A 20077-nucleotide genomic window follows, 5' to 3' on the forward strand; every position below is an offset into this window, starting at 1 on the left:
ATTCGTTGGCGGCCATAGGTGAGTGCGCAAATGTTGAGCTCGTGCTGACGACGAGCTTCCACAGCTCTTTTGCAATATGCGTTACACACCAACATGATTGCCGGTCTTAGCAGCCAATTAATGTGAGCCCCTTGGACACGCGCTCTGAACAGCGCGTTCAAATATGGCGTTTGTCATAACCCCTTATAGAAACACCACCATAATAAAAGTCGCACTGCCTTTATCGGCCAAACAACCCCCCAGGGACATGTGAGTCAAATCCATAGCCAGGGGCCGGTATCACAGGCTGGCAGCGTAAATGTTTTGGTTATAATCTGCTCTAGGACAACATTGCTGTATGTTTGCTTAATTTTTATTCTCTTGAAGGTCTCTAATACCTCTCCGTGCCATCAAATATTACTATCTACTGATAAATAAATAGCGCGCATTTACTTTCCGACAGAACAGCTGGAGAGCCGATAACAGCCATTACAGAGTTTTAGGGAACCGTTTTTTCACATTCGATATGGTTACCATGGGCCCTCTGGTACGAACTGCGCAAACGCTACCACAGAAGACTCGAATATGAGCAGTACATACCAAAGGGTCCATCGTACTCTATCGGGTGGGCAAACACGGTTTCCTAAAGGCTCTGTTATACTCCGACGTAACGCGCGCGCAAGCGAACGCTGGCCGAAGTCGGCTACGTCACGTCGGTCACGCCGCGCGCGTCAAAACGGTGGGTCGCCAGCGCGGCGCATGCGCAGAATCTGGCTACGAGGGCGCGCTTCCTGCGAGAGTGCGCCATTTCCGGTTCCTTTTCATTTCGAATAGCAGACGAAAATTCTCGCGCTTCTTGAGCGCCAAGTTCGAGCGATGGCGTGGACGTACCTTGCCCGACGAAAACTCGCGCTTGCACTGTTGGTGCACCGCCTGCGCCGCAAGCGTAGGTGGTAAATGTTTATACCCTACATCTTTGACAAGCGCACGGTCTCGTGTCGTGTCGTGTCGCACGGTCTCGTGTCGTCCTTACCTGTGTTCCTCGTGTCGTAGAAACACAGGTGAGGACGAATTCCCTCGATCAGCTTCTCGACCCCCGACCGAGTCCGATTCTTCGAACATGGCGCCACACGAAGTGCTCCCGTCGTCTGCTATTGCTCGTAATCGCCGCGCTTCCCGTCCGAGGGCTGCCGGGAGCCAGCGCGTGATGCATCCTGGTCCGGCGTCGCCGGCGCGGCCGGCGCGGAATACGGCATGCTCCATTTTGGCGTCGAGGTGGTCAGGCTGCGTCGAACGCCGCCGGTCGCGTTTTCGCCGACGTGACGTCGCTGTGACGCGCTCGCGCGCGCGCACGCGTTACGTCGGAGTATAACAGAGCCTTAAAGCTCCCTATTGAATGACGTTGCCGGTCTATATACGCTGACGGTTTATACTCAAACGCAGCATGCGCTGCCACACTGGGCACCATGAAGCAATGCCCACATATACTTATTTTCATCGCAAATCAGAGGGCAGTCAAAATTAGCCGAGACACAAACACATACACACCAATCGAAAGCGTAAAATCACGGTGCATCATGCCATCATGTGCGTTCTGTTGGATTTGATAGCGAAGAAACACGAACACAAAGACAACGAACGTCATGACGCTCCGCTTTTTGTGCAGCTTGATTGGCTTCATTGATTGCAGTGTTGATAGAACTTTGACTTAAAAACACTGGGTGCGTCAAATGGCATATTTGTTTTCTTTCGTCGACATTCTTGCGCTAAAGATGACACAACCGTTGGTCGCATAAGTCATTGCTGTCGCCCTTTGAAAGCCCAATTCACAAATATCAGCTAGTTATCATGCTGTTGTTGCTGTTGTTGTTGTTGCAGTTGTTGTTATTGTTGTGGTTGCTATGTTGTTGCTCTTTCGTGTCGTGTAACGATTCAGCAAATTGACATTGAAGGCCTCCACGCGTTTTATTTTTACTGACTAGTTCGTTTACACAGTCTATATAAAGAACTTAAAAGCGGATAATGCACCCAGTTAATCAGTGCTCTTTATAGAAGCAAACTGGTGAACAATTCGTTTTGGTTCATATTCACTTGGTATTGTCGAATGAAGTTTTAAATGCGATATCTTTTAAAATACTCATTGGCATTCATTGTTTTCACTGTATTCGATGGGAATATAGGGCCCGTCTTTTGGTAACTGGTGCCATTTGAATCCATGTAATCGACGGCTCCGTCGGCCGCCACTTTCTAATTCAAACTTTCAGAAAATCGCTTATAACGTTTTTTAATAAATGAACGGTTAGTTATGAAACTTTGAGGTCTAGTTCCGACCGCTAGCGCTATATTTGGGTGAAGAGTAAACGTTTGACGATGATAAGCTTGTATTTGCGTCGTCCACAAAAAAAGAAAAAAAAACGCATTGTAAAGAAAGGTTTCCTTTCAGGTAATTGATGAAAACTAGAAACAAGTCTCAAATCCCTTGTGGTACGCCCTACGATCCCTTGTGGTATGCCCTACAAGACACGCGATATTTGTGACCCGTGACCGTTTATGCTTGAGAACTGCATGGGTGCGATTGTTGAGATATGAGTGAAACCATGATAGAATGTTATTATTGTATAGACCGCGCTTCTGCAAGATCTTTTCGGTGTCACTCACGATCGACTGCTTTTTGCGAAACTTAGGAATATGTCAGGTTGGCCAGAATCTACGAACAGAATCTCGTCAGCAAGTGAATTGTACGCAGAAGTGGTGTGACTGTAGATAAGCCATTATTGCAAATGAATTCAGTGTTTGGTGGCGCCATTTGTCGACAGCATCGCGCTTTCAACCCAGACCTCATTCGCCATGATGCCCCTAATGTCGCGAGTTTTGCCGTACCACTGTGAAGGCTACAGCTGAATCCGGCTGGCCCGACACTCAGTTCTTTGTCTCATTGACTGGATAATTATTTATGCAGTTATTTCTTGTACCTTCAAAGGCCCAGTTGGCTATTGCATAAAAAAAGGGGGGGGGGGGGGCAGAGAACATAAAAGTGGATAGGAGAAGGGCACTCACTCTCCACTACAACCAACATTCACACACGAAAAGGAAAGAACAAAGAGCGGTCACTCTCCACAACAACCAATAATCAAACACAAAATGATAGAACAAAAAAACGCCCGATGAAAACACAACCATTAAGAACGGAAATAAAAATCAAAACATAATTACAGCCACAATGAACAATCATAAGAATACTAGAGGTCATATAATATCAGCACAACTAAAATCCCTTATAGAAACAATTAGGTTGATTCACGAAACAAGATTATCTTACCAACGTTTTTTATAGAAGTAGGGAGTTTTCGGAGATCGTATCTTCCGTCCCGCAACGCTCTTCGCAGCCCGCGACGAGATCGAGAACTCTGTGGTCAAAACCAGCACGCACTAGAGGCGTCTTCGTCTGCGGAGAGTGTAGCGGATCGGGGAAAACGATCTCCAAAAACTCCCTATGCGGAAAGCGAGTTCGTCTGCTTCTTGCGAAAGGGGTTGCGCTAACGTCAGAACGGCAAGCTTTGATTGGCCCTGGCGGTGGGATAGTGCGGTAGACCTCAAGGCTAGCTGGCTTGAGGTGTACCCACTATCCTTCCAATCAGAGCCAATCAGAGCTCGGTGTTTGACATCACCGCAGCCCTTGATTAAGAAGCACGCGAACCTCCACTTCACATTGAGAAGAATTGGTACGAAGCCTAACCAAACGTTGACGTAGCACTCGGTCTAACCTGCGTCTGCGCCTGATTTTACCGCGATGACGTCAATTTTCTATAATCATTGGCACCTTCAGTAACGCCGGGCGTGGCCTATTGTGATCACGTATCTTGCTTTGCGGTTCCTTCTTTGGCATTTTTAACGGCTGATTTCGCAAGGTTGAATTGATTGATTGTTAATTTAATTGCCTTGGTCTTTGAAGCGATAATAAGAAGCTCGAGACTCGCCACGCCCTAATTTTCTTAAGTTGTCCTTGTGACTCTAGTGCAGGGACCTATATTATTCTAAGACATTTCAGTGAGGACAAAAAAAAAAACTTGTCATTGACAAACAAAGCGATATCGTCTCCCTTGATGACAAGTTTTTCTTCGCTGAAATAAAAGCTACAGGCACACACATCGTTATTTCTTGGTTCGATGTATATCGGTTTATTTATTCATTTACCCAAACAGGTACAAGGTACATTACAGAAGGGAGTGGATTCACGAAACAAGGCCATGAAGTCAACTAAGGGTGCTGTTATGTTTCGCTTAACCTTCAGTCAAAGCCCAGCCGAAACCACGAGCTAATGGGACAATCAGACAGCGTCAAAAGCGCACCCCCTTAATGTTTCTGCGCTTCTTCTATTATCGCTAAAGCGATCATAAACAAAAAAAAGCTCTGGTGACTCGCTTTTGAAGCTGCTTTTCCTTTGCTTTGCTTTGAAGCTGCTTTTGAAGCTCGTAGTGTTGATTGCGTCTGGACTTAGGCTGAAACTAATTATAGTAAGAGTCTGGTTAAAAAAAGAACAGCACCATTAATTGCAGCAATTCAGGCGAGAATGTGGTTCCAGACCTTTGAGGTATAAATGAGATGTCGAATTTGTGAGTGTTAACGCTTTGAAAGCCAACCTTCGACATGTGATCGAGACGAGCTAAGTGAGAAGATGGTTCAAGGATGAGGAAGAAACGAGAAAGGACAGACAACCACAAACTCATCCTTTCAAGGATGAGTTTCTGGCAGAGGTGTTGAAGCGATCGAATGGAAGCTACATTGGCTCTGCGAACAAGGACCAATACCTGCAAAACTTTTTACTTCGAGACGCTGAGTAACGTTTGCATCGCGTGCCCAAAGCCACCAGCAGCACGCGGATACCGATTTCTTGGTCGTAAGCGCACAATTTTCATTCTCTGGCCACTTACAGTTTCGAAGCGGGGATGCCCCGCTAACCCTAAGCCATAGGCGAGGGCCTTGACTACGGCGGCCACATCGCTCGTGATGGAGTCCGCAGCGGCCTGCTCAAGCGTTGATCGAAACCACCAGCCGCATACCGCCAACGCTGAAGAGGAAGAAAATAACATGCGCATGTTGCAAGACCCTCCAAGTACCATCGGTGACGACGAAAACGACATGGCACCCTGGGGGGCTATGTTGCGCTTTTTGGACTCCCAGGAGACTTGGAAGAGGGAAGTGACGTCAACGACTAGAGCAAACGCAGATTGGATGTTGACAGAAGAAAACGAAATCAACACCCAATCTGCGTTTGCTGTGTCGTTGACGTCACTTCCCTCTCCCTAGTCTCCTGGGAGTCCAAAAAGCGCAACATAGCACCCCTGGATTAAAGTCACCAGCCGGGCTATTCGCCGCAAGACGCGAGCCAGCCTCGGCACGCAAACTCTCAACCTATCGCCGCCAAAGCCGGCTCTTCGACCCAGCCGCCTGGTGCTCAAGCCCAAACCTCCACCCCTTCCTGCTGACAACTTCAAATTGGCGATCCGACCTCGCAATGGTATCGTGCCGAGCAAGGTGAGCCCGATGGTACTTTCAAACAGCATTATGCGAGAGGCTAAGCTATAGTCCTCAAGAGGCAGACATCAAAATACGCGTCAATGAACAACAGAACATTCTAGTAGCAAGCACAACCTACCAATCTATAGCCTCGGCGCTGAGTAAGACCCAAAATCTAACTATTGGTGAAACTACTTACGCATTTGCGTCATATGGTATCTTCCCTGACAACTCGTGTAGAGGGGTGATACACTCAAGAGAAAAGGAAGCCACCGACGAAGAACTATTGGAGGCCATCTCAGCCCCTGGATACGAACCACTCACGTGCTGCCGACTCGGGGAATCAGACACCATCCTCATCACTTTCATAGGAAAGAAAGTCCCTTTCCTTATATACGTAGGCGGTGTGGAAACGAGGTGCTTTCTCTACAAACGCACCGTCGCCTACTGCTGCGTCTGCCATCAAACTGGCCACCGCGCGGACGTCTGCCCTTACCCGCCAGATGTGCCGACTTGCAAGGACTGTGAAGCCCTACTTACCGCGGAGCCACACGAGTGCAAACCGAAATGCTCTCTGTGCAGCGGCGAACACCGCACAGCGAGCAAGGCCTGCCCTGGGCGCTTTCTGCCGCCCGTCAACCGGCGAAAAGAACAGACGTCGATCGGCAGACGGAGATCGAGAACTCCCTCTGGCCAGCGAGGGGACCCCTCATCAAGATCTTCCACTGCCCGGTCCCGATCTCGTAGCTACCCACGTTTGCCCCAGGACAGGAGACGCCGCAGTTCGATGTCCCGGTCCCGCTCCAAAACCCGAGGAAGGACGCCGAGCACCCAGGAACGAATAGAAACTCAGCAATCTACAGGTGAGCGGGCGCAGACGCTCTCTCGTAAAGCTCGTTCCCCTCCCCTACCCAATGATTTGCTTAAACAAGCCCAAACGCAGAATTTACGTCTACAAGAGGAGAATACAACACTTAAAGCGGAACTTGCCGCACTGAGAGAAGAATTATACGCCCTTCGTAAAGAAATCAGACAAACGACACAATCACCATCCGCTCCCGAGAAACGCAAAAAGATAGAACGTCCCACTTCGAAACCGTTAGAACCCCCTTCCCTGTCCCCGAATGCACTAAGCCCACAACTCACAGAAATGACTCAGCAACTCGCAATCCTTATGCAACTTATGCAACAAACTAACGTGCGCTTGGATAACCTCGAAGCTCAGAACCCATCTCTTCCCGGTCGTCTCTCACGGCGTGACTTGAAGCCTTACAGTCGATCCACTCCCCATCAAGAGGAGCTCACCCGCCACGATGGCAGCAAAACGGAATAATAATCAAGCTCTTCATCAAAAAACCACCATATGGCAGTGGAATTGCCGCGGATTCAAAAACAAGTTCGGTTCACTCTCTCAATTCATTGCAGCATCTACCTCTCCTCCGGATGTCATATCACTCCAGGAGACCTATTCTCCCGCTCGTCTTCCCGGCTACGTGACGTACGGAGAAGACACCGGAAAAAACCTTCATACTCTGGTTAGCAAACGAATTACTGCTATGCAACACGCTTTTCAACAAACAGAACAGCTGGGAATCCTGCTCGAGCTCATCCCGCGTGCCAAAAAACACGCCCACAGTCTTTTCATCTTAAATATGTATTGCAGACCCAAATGTAAAGATCCTAGTGTCCAAAACGTACTCCTGCAGGCCATCCACAAAGCGGGAAGTCAGCCTCTCCTCATAATGGAAGATTTCAACGCGGCCCACCAGCTCTGGGGCTATGCGTAAACTCCAATAAACATGGTAATGCCCTGCATGCACTTATCGCAAACAATGACCTTACCCTCCTAACTAACACTGCCTCCCACACCCGCATGGGCAATAGCGTCACCAATGACACCTCGCCAGACTTAACTATCACTAGCCACATCCCTCACGCGGACTGGGAGCACCTCGGAGAATATTTGGGAAGCGACCATGCCATTCTAGCCACTACTACGTATATACGGCGCAGAGTACAAAGTCAAACTCGGCAAGGCACGCCTGACTGACTAAACCAAACTCCGAGATGAAAGAGAAAAGAGACTGAAAACGACAGATCACCCCCGCTTACTCTGCAAGAGTGGGTATCTCGTCTCGTCCAAGATGTCCAAACCCACATTTAAAATATTGAAACGTCCACCACCACTCCATGTGTGGACACTAGGCTTCTCCACCTATGGGAAGCTCGCCGCAGTCTAATTAAACGATGGAAGAAACAGAAGCTCAACCGCAAGCTAAAAAAACGCATTGCGAGGCTCACAGAAGACGCGGCACAGTACGCCTCCGAATTGTGCAAGGAAAACAGGCTTTCCCTCTGTGACGGAATGTGTGGCACCCTTAGTACCTACAAAACCAGGAAACTGCTCCGCTATCTTATTGACCCGGCCAAGAGCAAGACGACGTCCCAACACAGTATGGACAAAGTCATCCATCAACACGTAGGAGACACACGCCATCTCCTCGCGACTCTCAAGGCCCGTTACCTCCCTACTCATCCCACGGAACCCCTTTCTCCATACTCGGGAAGCCCAAATCCGCTCCTAGACGAGGACATCCATCTGCATGAAGTTACGGATGCTCTTGCCAAGATTCGCCGCAACACAGCGCCCGGATTAGACCAAGTTACTAACAGGGCCTTGGCCAACCTGAACAACCCTTCCCTTCTAGAACTGACTGATCATCTAAATGACGTCTGGCAGACGGGAATCCTCCCTGAGGATTGGAAAACTGCGGAAGTTAAACTGATACCTAAGCCGAACAACCACCCAGCACTGACAACCTTCGACCCATTTCTCTTACATCGTGTGCAGGGAAACCGTTGGAACATATCGTCTTAAACAGACTGCAATCATATCTCGAAGATCACGATAAGCTCCCAGTGACAATGTTTGGCTTCCGCTCGCATTTGTCAACGCAAGACGTTCTACTCCAGCTTAAGGAAGAGGTAATGCTGCCTGCTACGCGCAACTCACCCACAGCCATTCTTGCTCTAGACCTCAAGGGGGCATTTGACAATGTGAAACACACTGCCATTCTCTCACAACTTAATACCCTCGACTGCGGCCATAGAACCTACCAGTACATTAAGGATTTTCTCTCCGGGCGCAGAGCGATACTAAAGGTGGGAGACCTCGCCACAGACCCAGTCCTGCTTGGCAGCCGAGGTACCCCTCAAGGGGCCGTACTCTCACCTTTGATATTCACAATTGCGCTCATCGGTCCCCCTGCCCTCTTGGACTCCATTCCCGGCGCACATCATGGCATATATGCCGATGACATTACGATCTGGTCCGGCACGGGATCCTTTGGGGAAATCGAGGAGCGACTGCAAACGGCGGCCGATGCGGTCAGCGATTATGCCAGATCATGCGGCCTCCAATGTGCGCCCCAGAAATCAGAACTACTACTCGTTTCTCCAAGAAAGAAAGGTTCTCTGGATCCACCCAATGTCACCATCTCTATGGAGGGCCACATCATCGTTCCATCTCCGCCAATCAAGATCCTCGGTATGACATTTCAGGCCGACCGCGCGAACACCATGCTGATAAATAAGCTCAAACACACCGCAGACCAAGTCACCCACATGATCCGACGTATAACCACCAAAACGAGGGGTATGCGCGAGGTCGATACGGTTCGCCTAGTCCAGGCATTCATAATCTCCCGCATTACGTATGCCATACCTTATGCAGTCCTAACCAAGACAGAACTCTCGGAGGTGGATGTAATGATCAGGAAAACCTACAAACAGGCCCTCGGACTTCCCGTCAGCACGGCCACCGACAAATTGTTAAAACTCGGCCTACACAATACAGCTGACGAGCTCATAGAAGCCCATCTTTCCAGCCAAAGAATGAGACTGGGAGCCACGGGCACAAGAAGACTTCTTCTCTCTCGACTGCGACTCACAACCCCTCTGCAGCATCCTCCTTCTGAAACCACGACTCTCTCTCACGAGGTCCGGAGACACCTCTCCATTTCACCGCTCCCCCGCAACAGGCACCCGTGCATCATGCGGGACGAAGGGAGGCGAGAGCCCAAGTCATATACAAACGCTATGGCCACGAACCAACCACCGCATACACGGACGCGGCCTCTTATCCCGGCATAAGAGCCATGACAGCCGTCGTCGTCCAACAAAATCACCATGTCAGCAGTATCACACTACCAAGATACGAACCCTTACAAGCGGAAGAGGCGGCCATTGCTCTTGCCATCGCGCAAACTACAGCTGAAGTCATTATTACCGACTCGCAGCACGCGTGCCGTAATTTCTCCAGAGGAAGAATTCACCGTACAACAGAACGGATCATCTCCCAACACCCGCCGGATAGACTCATCACTATCATATGGACACCCGCCCACTCCTCTGTACCAGGCAATGCAACCGCCCACCTCTTGGCCCCAGAGTTATCCCGCCGGGCCCTGGGAGACGAGCAGGAGCGGCCGGTCCCATTGGTAACATATCAAGCAATCACGCAGCACTATAGGTTGGAGCGACGTACCTACCCACCCCCATATAAACAAGTATCGAAAGAGCAGGAACGACATCACCGTGCCCTACAAACTAACACCTTCCTCCATCCCACTAAATGGCATATCTTTTTCCCCACCCTCTATTCCCCATTATGCCGCTTTTGCGGAGCCCCTGGGACCCTCTTTCATACGGTAGGAGGATGTGACCAAAATGCCACCCAATCGTCTAACCCCTTCCAGTCTTCATACGAGCTTTGGGAGAGAGCACTGACCAGCTCCAACCTCGATGACCAGCTCATGCTCGTGTCGAGGGCTGTGGAAGCAGGAAAGGCTCAAGGCGTCTTGGACTAAGGACTCCTCCCCATCGCTTTCTCATAATAAAGATGTTTAATCTCTCTCTCTCTCTCTCTCTCTCTCTCTGGCAGAGGAATGGATTATGATAATAAAGCCTGTGGAGTAAACATACACAAGCATTTTGACGAGCGGAAGATAAATCCGGTAATGTTAAGGCTACTCTCATGCTAGTTAAACCCACCGTACGATTATAGTTAGCCAGGATGATGCGAGCTGTTCGGTTTTGAGTGGCTTCCAATCTAGTTATCAAATTTTGATCGCCGGGATCCCATACTGATGATGCGCATTCTATTTTTGAACGGACTAGGCATTTATACAACGGTAGTTTTAGTAAGGAAGGAGCTTGGAAGCAATTTTGTTTCATGTAGCCATGCATGGGGTGTGCATTGCCTGTGACGTACTCTACATGTGTGTGCCAGGGGCGGCTAGACGGCGAGGTATTTGTAAATCGAAACAGACTTAAAAATTTTATTATAAATGTGATTCGTAGGCATGCACTCTTAGAGCGGGACGCTCACCAAATTACATTTATTACTACTTAGTTCTATCAGCCAATTATCACATAAATGGGCCATGACAGTTCGTGATTAAGGTCCGTTTGAAGTTGCGAAGTATCAGATTGGTCAGTCATGTTACGGTAAAAAAACTTAGTCATCAGCTAACATACAGATGGGAGAAAAAATGTTAGCTACTAAATCGAAACTAGAAACAATTATGGACCAATTACGAAGCCTTGTGGTACATCAGAACCCACAGAGGTTAAAGCTAGATTATTATTATCATTGACAAACTGTAAGAGATTAGTCAAAAAGTCAACTATGTAATCAAGTACATGAGGGTCAATGTTTAAGGTGTGTGACAAACTGTAAGAGATTAGTCAAAAAGTCAACTATCTAATCAAGTACATGAGGGTCCATGTTTAAGGTGTGAAGCTTATGAATTAGCAGAGTGTGTGATAGTTTACTGAACGTCTTTGAAAAATTTTATAAATCACAATTAGTTTAAGAGCCACAATAAAGGAAACGCTGAAGGCGATGAGTGAAGGACACAAGTTACGTCGGCTCAGCATGGCTTCAGAAAGGCAATTTCATGCGTAAATATTTATTGGATTCTTAAAGACTTGCTAAGTGCGTGTATATATGTCCAAGGATTTTACATAGAACGCTTGTTATAGAAATGGACCGATAAGGGAAGCCATATATTTGTCCCCTGATTTATTTGTCCCCTGATTTATTTTTTTAAATTAGGCACTGTGATTGGACACAGTGCCTGATTCTAGTTATTGGATTCTCCCGACTATAGTCCGCGAACTATACATGTTTAAAGGTTGAAATTTTACCCGGTGCGAACTATCTACAGGTGCGAAATACACAAGGATTTGTTTTCTCTAGATCGCTCACTGTGATAAAACGTGAAGGATTCAATAAATAAATGAGTTTATTAATATTGATTTATGTAGGATATAAGGTTCTTTGTGAGCTAATGCAGCAAGTATTTGTTAAGGTGTGTTGTGTATGATCATCGTTACGCTCAGATAAGGCTCTAAATGCGGACAATCTACGGTGTACAGACCAGTGTTGCCGAATGGGCACCCCCCTTACATTCCAATTACATTCCGGGGAATTAGAGTTTGCGATAATTCAATTCCTTTCAACTCCTAGGAATGAGGACACTGGGCCCATTCCCACTCCTGGAATGGCTGAATCGTTCCATTCCATTCCTCGAATTCCTAAACGTAAAAATTGTCACTTGACAGCTACACTGTGTTGCCAGAATAAGCAGCATAAAGGTGACATTATCAAACGCATAGAGAATTGCAAAAAAATTCTAAGTGCCTCAAAAAAGCACTGATTTTACTAAGCGGAGCGCTGGTGGCACAAAGTGTTTATTTACATTGTACTGCAAACATCGAGAAAGCCCCTTGTTATGTCGATGCTTGTTGAAAACATCGGTCTTTCAACCATGTGGCTCGCAACAAACGGCAAAAAGTAAACTCGCTCATTTTTTGGCCAACATTTTTTTTTTCTAATTTGTCTTCTGGGACGTACGCGGCCAGCGTGTTTGTTTGATAAGATCATAAAAATATTCAGTTCGTGCGTGGCGCAGAAATAAGCTATATTACTGTATTCTTCAAATACCTGCACAGCAACACGACTAGTACGCTGCTGGAAGCGACTCCATGCACAGTGGCAAGAACACACCCTCTGACAAAGTGCAACCTCTACGGCGGAGCACGAGAGACTGTAAGGGCATGCCACGAAACTGTCTTTCTGCAGGTCTAGTCAGTTCGGTCACGCGACAAGAGCGGTGGCGACAATCTACTTGACCTTACGATGGACCGCAACAGACAGCACGAGAGCCATCGAAACCAATCCAGTGCCTTCGGAGTGTTGCGTGGCCCTGGGGCGCAGCAACGCGCCGTGCGTGTAGTCCCCCTCACAATGCCGGATTGCCTGGGGTGACTCGTAGCATCCGCAGCGGTCCATCACAAGGTGAAACACAGTAGGCAAAGACTAAAGTCAAGGGAATTGAGCGGTAATCCGCTAGCTTGCTTGTTGTAACCCTTCTAACCCACTTGAATGTAAAACATATAACACAGAAAACAAGCATCGGAATAAAGACCAAGTAAAAGGCGGACTTACACGTAAAAATGCAGTATAAAAAGAAGAGCGTCGGAGCAAAGCGCAAGAAGAGAAGGGAGAAGCGAATCTCGCTTTGGGTTTTACCCCCCATTCACACTAGAAGCGGATCCGCGTTCGCGAAGCGGTTGCGAACGCGGTTGTATGAAGATCCAGTGCAATTGCAAGCGCATTTGATGTCATCAAATGCGCGTGCAATTGTACTGAATCCTTATACAACCGCGTTCGCAACCGCTTTGCGAACGCGGATCCGCTTCCAGTGTGAATGAGCCCTTAATGCCGAAGCAAACCCAGCCTTTCTCACTTCAAAGGAGCGCGCGCGAATGAACGTGGAAGGTAGCTGGGTTAGCCGCCTGCTAAACAACGCCCCTCGAAATATAAGAAAACAATAACTGATCATTTTTCGGGGGCGCGTGAGTCAAAGGGTTATCAAAGCTCTGCGAGTTATGAGTCGTCCCCCGCTCACAGATCTCAGTCTGTGCGCGCGTGCATTCTCCATATATGCCTTCGTTTCTTTTGCTTGGTGCTTGGTTTCTTGTTTCGCTCGCTCTCGTGTAACGCCAGTAAAGCACGTCGCATGCGCGAAAAGCGCCACCGCCACCCCCCCCCCCCCTCCCTCCCCCTTCTGGTCTTTGCTTTGACGCTTGTTTTTTTGTATTGCATTTTTTGCGTATAAGTCTGTTAGAGCCATACCTCGGCAAATCTCACTCAACAGGGCACTCACTCACTTTCACTCACCCTCATCTTCACAAGTGAGGTGAGGGTGAGTGAGTTTCTGAACCAGGAAAATTCATGAGTATGAGGGTGAGTGAAAGACGTGAGGGCCGCGAGGGCGGTGAGTGTATGAGGAATGTGAGGGCCATAAGAGGCGTGAGGGCCGTGAGGGGCGTGAGGGCGGTGAGTGGCGTGAGAGCCACGAGTGCGTGAGGGGTGTAAGGGCGTTGAGTGCGTGAGGGGTGTGAGGGCCATGAGAGCGTGAGGGGCGTGAGGGGCGTGAGGGCGGTGAGTGCGTGAGGCCCCCTTCAGACGGAGCAACTTTCTCAGCAATTTTGGTGTTGATGGCGGGTCGTTCCCTAGCTTTCCCTAGATCAACGCGAATCGCTGAGATCGGGTCCGGCTCGAAACAAGCGAGCAACTCGGAGCAATTCGAAGACGTTTGAAGCGGCTGCATCCAATCAGGGGCGCGATATTTTCACGTGATACTTTGTGCCGGTGGTAATGACAACTGTCATATAAAGTGCCTCGCGGTCTGGGATGCGTGTGGGGAGAAAAGAAGAAGACGCGTGTGTGCAGGAGCGAGGGATAAACCGGACGGTGTTCTAGTTCCTCTTGTCTTGGCTCTTCTTTACATAGCCCTCGGTAACACGACATGGTGGCAGTGGTGCGATTTGGCGACCGGTAAATATCGTCTCCGAGGAAGCTAGAAGCACCACAGGAGGAGACCTGACGAGAACAGCAAAATCTTCCACCTGGCCGGCTCCATGAACGGGAACAGTGACGGCTCCGGCACTTCTACCTCCCAGGCGAGCAGCTCCCAAGCGAGCAGCGGTCCTTCTTTCTTCAACCCCTTCGCGGTCGAGCTCCCTGAAAAGTTGGATTTCAGGGATCCCCACGATTGGAAAAGGTGGAGCACCCGCTGGAAAAGATACCGGATCATTTCCAGACTCCATCAACGGGACGCCGCGACACAGGTAAACACATTCCTGTACGCCATGGGGAGAGAAGCGGAAGACGTTCTCACGTCACTCCATCTGTCAGAGGCAGAGCTAAATGACTACGGCGTATTGAAGAGCAAGTTTGAACTCCACTTCATTCCGCGCGTAAACGTAATCTTTGAAAGAGCGAAATTTAACATGAGGAAGCAAGAACCACACGAGACAGTGGAGGCCTTCATCACGGCCTTACACAGTCTAGCGGACTCCTGCGACTATGGACTACTTCGCGAGGAGCTGATCCGTGATCGCATCGTCGTAGGTCTCCAGTACAGGAAGCTGAGCGAAAAGCTCCAGCTCGACGCCAAGCTCACGCTTCAAAGTGCGACAGCGTCAGCACGTTCTTTCGAGACAGTGAAAAGACAGCAAGCGGAGCTTCACAGCGATAAGACGGAGTCCAGGGAAATCGAGGAGCTCCGAAACAGATACCCAAAAGATAACGGCAAGAAAAAAGACACACGCACTCGGGGTACATCTCATCGTCAAGGAGATTCTAACAGTGCGGCGTGGAAATGCCGATGGTGTGGCAGTTTGTGCAAACATGAAAAATCACAATGCGCCACAAGAGACTAGAAATGCAACGCTTGCAAGAAGGTAGGACACTTTGAGAGCGTATGCTTCTCCAAGCTTGCATCAGGGTCTCACAGGTCACAAGTGCACAAACCAGGTCTCAACGAAGTGTTCCTGGGTGCACTGGTACACGCAGATAACGGAGATCCCTGGTACATCAAGGCGAAAGTCAACAACCAGGAGATCACATTCAAGGTGGGCACTGGGGCGGACGTTACCGCCATTCCTCATACAGAGTACAAGGTCGGAGAGATGGCAAAGCTAGAGCCAGCTGGAGAAGATCTTCGGGGGGCAGGAGACTCGCCGTTGACAACACTCGGGAAGTTCCAGGCGGCGATAACTTGGAACGGCAGAACAACGAGACAAACTGTCTACGTATCGGAAAGACTCCGACATCCTTTACTCGGTCTCCCGGCGATTCAGGCTCTGCAAGTGCTGCCAAGCCTGAATGAAATCAAGGCTGACAATCATCTGGAGCATGATTGCGTACTTACCAAGTACTCGTCTCTATTTCAAGGACTGGGGAAGATGAAGGTACTTTATACGATCTCCGTTCACCCAGATGCGAAGCCTTTCGCCATCACGTACCCACGACGAGTGCCCATCGCACTTCTGCCCAGTGTAGAGCTGGAATTGAAGAGAATGCAAGAGATGGACGTCATCGAGAAAGTGGAACATGCCACAGTCTGGTGCTCACCCATGGTGGTGGCCAAGAAGCAAGATGGAGCTCTCCGGATCTGTGTGGACTATACACAGTTAAACCAACAGATTATACGGGAACGAATCATCATGCCGACGGTGGAGGAAAACCTAGCCAAACACGCAGGAGCGACTGTCTTCAGCAAGCTGGAGGCGAATGCAGGATATTGGCAGGCACCACTGGCTCCACAGTCAACAGAGCTGACGACATTTATTACACCAGTGGGACGGTTCCAGTTCAAGCGACTCCCGTTCGGGATATCAACAGCGCCAGAATTCTTTCAGCGCGAAATGCTGCGGATCCTCGAAGGAATCCGGGGCCAAGTGTGTCACATGGATGACATTTTAATTTTTGGTCGAAACAAGCCTGAACATGACCGAAATCTTGAACTTACACTCCGCCGCCTTCTTGAAGCTGGAGTGACCTTACACACGAACAAGTGCGAGTTGGGCAAAAGCAGCATCAAGTTTCTAGGACACATAATAGACGCAAGAGGTATTGCGCCTGACCCCAAGAAAACTGAAGCCATGGCCAAAATAGAAGCTCCCGCAAACTTGGTTGAGCTACGGTCATTTCTGGGGATGGTGAACCACCTCGGAAAATTTCTACCGAACATGGCGGGGGAAACCAAGCCGCTCCGAGATCTTCTGAAAGGATATGCAAGTTGGCTCTGGAGTGAAGCCCAAGAACAAGCATTTCAAAGGATCAAATACTTGTTGGGCAAGGCTCCAATCCTCACGTTCTACGACCCAAACGCGCACCGGACACTATCAGCTGATGCTTCATCGTATGGACTTGGAGCGGTGCTACTCCAGGAGGATGAGGACCGCATCAGGCGTCCAGTAGCGTACGCTTCGAGAGCACTGACTGCGACGGAGCAGAAGTACGCGCAAGTCGAAAAAGAAGCATTGGCGATCGTTTGGGCTTGCGAGCATTTCCGCACCTACTTGGTAGGTCAGGGGTTTCATGTCGAGACGGACCATAAGCCATTGGTACCGTTGTTGTCAACAAAACGTCTGGACGAGATGACGCCAAGATTACAGCGGTTGCGAATGCGCATTTTTGAATACGACTTTACGATATCACACGTCCCGGGCAAGCATATGTACACGGCAGATGTGCTGTCCAGGAAACCTCTACGAATGATGGAACACCCGATAGACTCTACGGAAGCGCTAGTCCGAGAGTATGAAATGCTCACGGTCGACCTACTCCCGGCGTCAGTTTCATTTTTGGACAGATTGAGGTCCGAACTAAAGAAAGACCCATGCACGGCAAGGGTAATGACGTACTGCGAAAAAGAGTGGCCGGGGAGAGAAACGCTTCCTACGGATATGAAGGGATTTGCTAGCCTTTCTGCAGAGCTGAGCATTACACAAGGCCTACTAATGCGCAATGATAGGCTTGTTATCCCACGGAGCCTCCAAAAGGAAGTACTAGAGCGACTTCACTGTGGACATCAGGGGGTCGTTCGGTGCAGGGCACGAGCAAGAGATTCTGCGTGGTGGCCCGGAATCAGCAAACAGATACAGGACTACGTCAGCCGGTGTAAAACTTGCATTCAGCATCGACGGCCACCCACAGAGCCTCTGCTTCAGACTCCTTTACCCGATCGCCCGTGGCAGGAACTCGGAACAGACATTTTCGAGCTCAGTGGAAAGAAGTACATAGTAGTCATCGACTGCTACTCAAAGTTCATTGAGCTGGAAGAACTTTCACGAACTAACACAGAAGTCATAACAAAAGTGTTCAGCCAGATATTTGCGAGACATGGATGCCCAGAAGTACTACACTCAGATAATGGCCCTCCGTTTCGATCGAACGACTTTCGGCGGTTTGCAAACGAATGGGGAGTCAAATTGGTGACTTCGAGCCCTTACTACGCTCAAAGTAATGGAGAGGCTGAGCGAGCTGTACAAACAGCCAAAAATCTTCTGAGCAAATCACCCAATGTAGCACAGGCTCTTCTAGCCCACAGAACAACTCCAGGCCCAGAAGGTCTCTCTCCAGCGGAACTCCTCACGGGGAGGAAGTTACGTTCAACTGTTCCAACAGCGCCAAATACACTGACGCCTCGGTGGCACCACGTACGCAAGTATAGGCGACAGTACGGCAAACGAAAAACGAGAGAAGCCTTGCACTACAATCGACGCCATCGTACAAGAGATCGCAGTACGATACCTCCTCACTCAGAGGTGTGGATACGCGCGGGCGCAGCTTCTCAAGGAAGGATACACCGCCAGACGGAAATGCCGCGGTCATACGTGGTGGAAACAAGTGAAGGCACAGTGAGACGCACAAGCCGTCATCTGCAGCCCGCGTTTTTGGAAGTAGACAACCAGACGGTCGGGCAACAGCAGCCTGCTACTTCGGATGTACACAACCGGACAGTCGGGCAACAAAGCACCGAAATTTCCGCAACTGTAACAAGGAGCGGCAGGGTATCACGCCCACCAGACCGCTACGGACAATAATGCTTCGAAAGGGGGAGGTGTCATATAAAGCGCCTCGCGGTCTGGGATGCGTGTGGGGAGAAAAGAAGAAGACGAGTGTGTGCAGGAGCGAGGGATAAACCAGACGGTGTTCTAGTTCCTCTTGTCTTGGCTCTTCTTTACATAGCCCTCGGTAACACGACAACAACAAAAGACTTGGTTCTGGTTTGAAATTGATCGTTTTTGGAAATAAACTGTTTCAGAAAGGTGCATTACTATTCTCAACGAGATTTAAAGGCGGTAAAACACATTTATAGCGTGTAATTGTCTGTCTAAATAGTGCAATAAATAGTGCAATAAAAATACAATTTCATGATGATGATGGCAAATTGCAGCAATTGGTTGCTGCGTGTGAGCGCGGGCGGCCCGTGTTGCTGGTGTTGCGACGTCAAGTTTCTGGGCGAAATTGCCCCATCTGAAGCGGGCCTGAGTGGCGTGAGGGCCGTGAGGGGCGTGAGGGGTATGAGTGCGTGAAGGTCGTGAGGGTGGTGAGTGCGAGAGGCGTGTGAGGCGTGTGAGGGCCATGAGTGCGTGAGGGGCGTGAGGGCAGTGAGTGACGTGAGGGCCATGAGTGCGTGAGGGCAGTGAGTGGCGTGGGGGCCGTGTGGGGGGTGAGTGCGTGAGGGGTGTGAGTTCCATGAGTGAGTGAGGGCGGTGAGTGGCGTGAGGGCCATGAGTGCGTGAGTGCCTTGAGGGCGGTGAGTGCGCGAGGGGCGTAAGGGCCGTGAGGTTCAGTGAGGGTGAGTGAAGGGCTGAAGGTGAGTGTGACTCTTATGATGACGGTGAGTGAGAGGCTGAAGGTGAGTGTAGCTGTGAGGGTGAGGGTGGGTGAGGGGCTTAGGTGAGTGTGGCTGTGAGGGTGAGGGTGAGTGAGGGCGACCTAAAATGCCGACCTCTGGTAGACTTCCATGCGGGTTGGCAGTTTCTCGCTCATATTATTTCTGAGCAGCTGGCTCGCTGACCGGCTCAATTTCGCTGGCCGTAAACACTAAAAAAAATAACTGGGCCCATTCCATTTTCATTACATTCCGGGCAAAAGGCATCTAATTCCATTCCCATTCTATTCCCCTCAAGGTTGCCGCCATTCCATTCCCATTCCATTCCGGGGTCGCAAAAATTCAGAATGATTCCCGAATCATTCGAACTCCGGAGCGGCAACTCCGCAACACTACACTCTTAGAAAAAAGGGGTCAGTATAGTCCTCCCTAAAGGGAGGAACGCTCTTGATACTTATGTTCCTTCAGAAAAGGAGAAACTTTCGTCCCTTAAGCAGGGGAGCAAAAGTTCCGCCGTCGACTGCATCCCATTATGGCGACCACGAATAAGGCTCAACGAGAACACTAAGTCTATTGTAAGGAGCGAGATGAGAAGTAAAAAAAACGTAAAACGAGCTTTCCGCGAACTGTATTTATTTCCGAAGCCGGCTTCCCCCCGCAGGTAAAGAAACTTACGTTTCGAAAGCATGCAGTCACTCGGTCTTCTCACCGTCAGCACTGCGATGTTCAACTGAGACAACCGGCACCGAGATCGCGCACTTTATGTCTTACCTTTGCTATTCCTCGAGCCACAATTCCCTCGTCAACCGTTGCGTCAACCG

Source organism: Ixodes scapularis, unplaced genomic scaffold (genome assembly GCF_016920785.2).
Source record: "Ixodes scapularis isolate PalLabHiFi unplaced genomic scaffold, ASM1692078v2 PGA_scaffold5__190_contigs__length_132052651, whole genome shotgun sequence".
NCBI classification, from domain to species: domain Eukaryota; kingdom Metazoa; phylum Arthropoda; class Arachnida; order Ixodida; family Ixodidae; genus Ixodes; species Ixodes scapularis.